The 6,507-nt window shown below is 42.5% G+C and overlaps 1 long non-coding RNA gene across 1 annotated transcript; it reads right to left on the bottom strand.

Moving 5' to 3' along the window:
• Positions 1–2,740: 2,740 nt before the first annotated feature.
• LOC310665374 lies at positions 2,741–5,775 on the bottom strand. Its single transcript, XR_014505438.1, has 3 exons — positions 5,687–5,775; positions 5,450–5,607; positions 2,741–3,195 (listed from the first exon to the last, which is right to left on the bottom strand). It is a non-coding gene; the product is annotated as an uncharacterized lncRNA (long non-coding RNA).
• Positions 5,776–6,507: the final 732 nt, after the last annotated feature.

Genomic DNA, 6,507 nt, shown 5'->3' with positions numbered 1-6,507 from the left:
CAGACCTTTGGCTGCCTTCCTCTGCATATTCCAGCTTGTCAATATCCTTCTTAAATTGTGGCACCCAGAACGTGACACAGTTTTCTAGGTGTAGTCTGACCAAGGCAGAACAGAGCAGTACAATGACTTCCCTCCATCTCAACACTATAGTTCTGTTGATGCAGCCTAGAATAGCATTCACTTTTTTTTACTGCTGCATCACACTGTTGACTCATGTTAAGCTTGTGGTCTGCTAAGACTCCTGGATACTTTTCACATGTACTACTGGCAAGTCAGGCATGCCTCATATTTGTCCCTACTGAAATTCATTTCCTTCATTTTGGCCCTGCTCTCCAATCTGTTAAGGTCATCTTGAATCCTGATTTGTATTTTATGGTATTAGCTACCCCTCCCAGTTTGGTGTCATCTGCAAATTGGATGAACATCCCCTCAGTTCCTTCATCCAAGTCATTTATGAAGATGTTGAACAACAACTGGCCCAAGACAATCCTGCAACACCCCATTTTGCCAGTTTTTTGGGGGGATGACAAGGAACCATTAGTAAGCACTCTTTGGATTCAATCAGTTAACCAGCTACAAAGCCATCTAACAGTTACCTCACCCAGGCCACATTTGACCAGCTTCTCTACAAGAATATCATGGGAGAATTTGTCAAAAGCCTTACTGAAATGAAGATGTACCACATCCATAACATTCTCCCGATTCTTCCCACATTTCCCCACTCATGTGCTGTTTCTTTCGCTGTACCCAGTAAGTTTGGGGGTTTACAGAACAAAGGGGAAACAGAGTTGGCCCAAGACATTTTGCTGCTTGAGGCAAAAAAGCAAATGCCGTTCTCCCTCGACCTTGAGTCACAGCACCTAACATCCAAGACCAGCCAAGCTATTTCCTCCCCACTCCCCACTTAGTCATAGCTTTAATGATAAGATTAAAGGTCCAAGTGTTTGAACCAAGTATTTCACAGCTGAGGCTGAAAATCCCAGAACCATCTTTCCCGATCCCTGGCAAAACAAATTAAATAGCTATTAAAAAAAAACATGGCTGCCTTTTCCTGAAACCCCAGCTGAGCTGCTTGAGGCAGCTGCCTCATTTTGCCTAATGAAAGGGCCGGCACAGAGGAAGAGCATAAGCCTCAAAAAAGAGCATTTTGTCCAAGTGTTGTGTCACTTCTGTAGGAGAAAATAAAGTGAGAGTGAAGGAAAGGAAATTGAGTAGGGACCCCACCCCTACCCAACCTCCAAAGTCTGACTACAGAAGTAGTAAGCTTTGGCAAGATTTAGATGGGGGTGGAATATGGGAAGTTATTCTGCTCCAATGACAAGAGTAATGGAATGAGAGATGGATCCTGTTTCCCCCCAAATAAATTCATAAATAAGCTCTGCTTCAGCCACTGACAAGAAGCTGAAGCAAGTCAAAAATACGTGTGGGGGGTGGAGGATGAAAAGGGGGCACACCCATATCCCATTTTTACATTGTTAGAGATAAAAAATCAAATTAGCTGGGATGTGAGAGTGTAGGCAAGTCATGGTGTGAGGGTAAAAGAAAGAGAGGAAAGGAATGTGAGCCAAGCACTCAGAGCCCTGATTTTTTTCCCCCTTCTACGCCATCAGGGAGATAAATTGATGCCATGGTATTTATTTCAGATGTCCTTGATGTTATGAGCATGCCTATGTGGAGGTTTCCCCCCTGCTCTCATATCTCTTTAAAAAGATCCTCAGTTACTATGTACATGATATCATCTGCCAGGGTCTTTGAAACCTCTGCTTTGCATTAAAGACAAAGAATTCCGTCTCAATTAACACTCTTGGAGAGTTTCCTGGCACAGGAACATAATTAACTCTTTGCTGGCCTGGCTAATTTCTGCGTTTTAAAAAAAGTAGTCCGATAATAACAAAATTGGAGCACTCAATCCACAGGGTAGCCATTAAGCCCACTCCGTTATTGTGCAGCCTGCATTCAGACCACAATTACCGTCAGAGAATTGCCCGGGAAGCGGCTCCTTGTACGCAAACAAGAATACCATTCATTAAAGACCTCCTCTTCAATAAAATACAATCTATACTTTTTTTAATGAATATTTGAGAAAGAGAAATATAATTTTGGCTTCAGGAACCTGCAATATGATTATTATTCTTTTAATAACATAGTCGTCGCATGCCCCCCCCCATACATTTACAGACAGATGTTAGAGAAGGGAGCAGCAGAAATGAGATGGATGGTTGGAGAGCCAAGGCTTGTGGAGGGAGGGAGGGGGGGAGAAAAGCAGAGATGATGGCAAATGAAGTCAGAGTTAAATAAGGTTTTCCCAGTTTTGCATTTTAAAAGGAAGCCCCCCCCCCTTTTTTTTTAATAACCCTGTGAGTTTTAAGGGTATTCCTTTTCCAATAGATTCTATTTAAGCCATTTCGGACTAGTTAAACATTGAAACAGGGAATGCTAAAAACGCTGCCATCTCGGCCTTAAAACACACTACTTTTAAATCCATGGGTCTTTTATCCACTGCAGAGATGCATTTCGAATCCGGGTACAATGCTGCCGAGTATCTAGCAGTTTTCCAAGTGGCACACTTACTTCCGTCTATTTCTATATACTGTTTTCATCTTTTTAAAAAGACAATATAGCTGGTTATTGTTTTAACCCTTTCTCAAGAAGTGGGAGGGGGGAGGGAAATTAAGTAACCCCCTAACCCACCTGGTATATCAGGCTTTTCTTTAAAAAAAAAAAGAATAGAAATCGATACTATTTTCTGTGAACTCTGAACATCGCCTCAAGGCTTGGAGGTCAAAGTTAAAAATGTGATAGTGTGTATATCTCGTTTTCAGCACATATCTGTAGCAGATATATTCGTTCAATACAACATGAGCTTATATTTATGGCCCTGTGGGTAACACTGAAAATTACAATTCTGGTAAGCATGGTACGGCTGTATCACCACCTCCATCCCAGTCCCATCTAGTCATATAGAAGTCAGCAGTTTTCTTTTGATAAATTGTGATGCATGTATAGTACAGATGATGATACAGTCTTTGGGCTCTGCAGGCTTTCTGCTTACTTTTAAGGAATACAGTGACAGGGGCTCTGTCCCTCGTAACACACTCTGATGGCTCCAAAGCGAGACTTCTAAGATCTACCTCCTAACCTTCTTCTTGGCAGGTCACGCTGATGGCGATGGAGAGACAGATGGCTTCGTTAACACTGAAAATGAAGGTGACAAGAAGTGTGATCAGCACCAATATTTGGCTACAGTTATGATACGCCCCCACTCCACCCCCCACCGTCCAGTTTCTTATGCAACAGGCAGTCTATAGGTCTGATGAAGGAAGGGGAAAGAGTGGAGAGTCTAACTGTTAGATTAATACATTTCATAAATTCTCACAAAACCTGGAGCCCCATTAGGGTCAGATTGCAACTGGCAAGCCACATGTTGAATATTATTCAGTAGAGAAATGCTGTAAGTGCCACCTGTTATTTGTGCAGCCAGACGTAGTGGTTTCTGCTGCATAAAGAGCTGATGGGTTGCCCTGTACTGTTATCAGATAAGACTCTTGCTTATAAGGTGGGATTGCAAAGGAACAGAGCAGGAAATTTTTCAGTGGGAAAGAGGCACAAGAATAACTGGGCAACAGTGTTTAATTCTTAGTTTTGCATCTCAGACAAAGTTGTTTTATTTTTACTTTAAAAATAGTTCTATGCCTCCTTCTGTTTGGAGGATTTCAAGGCAGTTTACAGCATGACTATAAAACAACCACAAAAAACAACATTAAAATATCAGAACAGTGCTTTTTTTGCTTTTTTAAAAAAATGTTTAGGGGTACTTTCACTTTGACTCAAGAAAATCACCATTTTATAGTTCAAATCTGGAAAACTAAAGACAGTAAATGGACAAAAGTACAAAGAACATGCATTACTCATATTGAAATACTGCCCCTCAATGAGGCCAAACTTTCATCTGTAAAACTCCACACATTCACATTGCACACTGCTTCACACATTAAACGCTCGCTTCCGTCTGAGACTCAAGAAACACTGGGAAAGGAAAAGAAGCTGCCATCGGGGGTAGCAACAGAACTGACAATTCAGTGTTAGAGAAGAAACTAAACAAATTCAGATTTTTAGTTTCTTCTCCCATTAGATTCACAAAATGTTTAGGGGTATGCGTACCCCTGCATCCCCCCAGAAAAAAAGAACTGTATCAGTATAATAACAACCAGAGTAGTCAGTGGAAACAATCAGCATGTTGTCAATGTTGAGAAAGTGCTTGGGCAAACAAATCCTTTTAACATATTCTGGAAACTTACTATAGTTGGATCTCACCTCACCTCATTAGGGAGACTATTCCACATGATAGGAGCCACCACAAAGAAGCCCCCTCCCCCTTCTTGGTTGCTATGAGACAGATTATTGCACTCTGTGCCACAACCAAGAGGGTCTCCTCTGAATATCTTAGTGAACAGGTTGGTCTGGTTGGAAGAAGGTGTTCCCTCAAGTAGCCCGGTCCTAAGTTGTTTACAGCTTTGGAAGTCAATAATAACAATTTCGGTCAGTAGCTAATTGCCAGCCAGTGCAGTTCCTTTAAAAAGGATGTCAACAAGGTAAATTGCTCCAGTCAGGAACCTCATCGTGTTCTGCATCAGCTGCAGCTTCTGAACCAGCCTTAAGGGCAGCCCCACAAAGAACGCAATACAGTAATCCATGCTGAGTGCAAATTATTTAGGGAAATAATAATGCTTTGTAAAATAAGTAGGGGAGGGATTATGAAATAAGAATAATAACACAATAATAATGTTATTAATTTTACTTCTGCCATTTTTCTCTTTGCACCATCTGGCTGTTATTAATATGCATCCTTCCTCCCACCCCAACATCTTTTGCCCCGCAGGCAACAGCAACAGAGAAAGGGTTCTGACACACTACCAAACCCCATCCATCCCGATGCACAGAAAACAAAAGTCTGAGCTGTATAATCCAGCTGGTTTTGCAACCTGCCTTCCTTCACTGCAGACAGTGCAAATTCTCAAACCTGCATCAGGCCATGATTTGGCCAAACTTTGCAAAGACTAGCCTCCACGTGCACTTCAAATTTACAAGGAACATCATAGTTTGAAAGAAAAGCGGGTGTGCTATTATTTTCTAACTGTGCCGAAATGATTTGCTAACTGAGCATTGCTGGAAGCGGATGCAGCCTGAGGTCCCTGCGACCATTTTCAACATGCAAGCCTTTCCCTCGCCTGCCTTCTGCTTTCAGGAAGAAAAATCTTCCCGAGCCAGCAATCCCTGCTTATGTGTGCCACTCATGCATGGAGTGAAATGTGTTAACCTTTAAACAATTTAGAAGTTGGTGCAGTTAATAGGCAGGACAGATAGTTACAAAGTCCTGATTAACTACAGAATACAGAGACATGTGAAAACTTGTACATAGCAAAAGAAAGAGACAGCAGCTATTACTTACCAGCCCGACACACACAGGTATGGCTCTGGTTGGAGTGGGATTCAGAACAGCAACATTGCCCTCTTTTGGCAAATCAGGGCACCATGTGTTTACTCCTTCCAGGAATTCAGGGGGCCTTTTCCCCCTCGCAAGCAGGCTGGTGCGACAACGGGAAGCAGCTGAAAAGAATAGGTTTGCAAAGGGGATTTTTAAATATATATATTTTAAAGAATACCCTCCACGGAATATTCTGCTTACCAATAAGGACAGCCAGCAGAAAGTTCAGAATGCACAGAAACAGCTGAAAGACGGAGCAATGCACTGCTCTGAATCACTGCAGCCCACTCTCCCTGCCTTTGCTACAGTGAGTCACACTGAATGTCTTAGTCTGTTGCTCAGAAGTTGACTTCTTTTGCAAATCTCATACGAAGAAGAAAATTCTATGGCAGGCGTTGGCGATATCTTATTGCCCACATGCTTCCGGAGGTGGGGAACCCGTGGCCCTCCAGATGTTGCCAGTCCACAACGCCCATCACACATTCCCTTATGTTTTCTTCAGAGAAATGTTGGAGTGTATGGAGTTATCCGACCGCCGAGCCATCTGAAGTCAGATCTGTATAGGGAAGTTTTTTAATATCAAATGTTTTATTATGTTTTTATATATGTTGGAATCCTCCCAGAGTGGCTGGGGCAACCCAGTCAGATGGGTGGAGTATAAATAGTAAAAATATTATTGTTGTTGTTTAGTTGTTCAGTCGTGTCCAGCTCTTTGTGACCTCATGGACCAGAGCACACCAGGCCCTCCTGTCTTTCACTGCCTCCCGCAGTTTGGTCAAACTCATGTTCATAGCTTCAAGAACACTATCCAATCATCTCATCCTCTGTTGTCCCCTTCTCCTTGTGCCCTCCATCTTTCCCAACATCAGGGTCTTTTCCGGGGAGTTTTCTCTTCTCATGAGGTGGCCAAAGTACTGGAGTCTCAGCTTCAGGATCTGTCCTTCCAGTGAGCACTCAGGGCTGATTTCCTTAAGAATGGATGCGTTTGATCTTCTTGCAGTCCATGGGACTCTCAAGAGTCT

This window comes from Podarcis tiliguerta (genome assembly GCF_965153285.1).
Source record: "Podarcis tiliguerta genome assembly, chromosome: 1".
NCBI lineage: Eukaryota > Metazoa > Chordata > Lepidosauria > Squamata > Lacertidae > Podarcis > Podarcis tiliguerta.
Note: the sequence above shows the minus strand (reverse complement) of the source record. Positions and strands in the feature narration are given on the sequence as shown.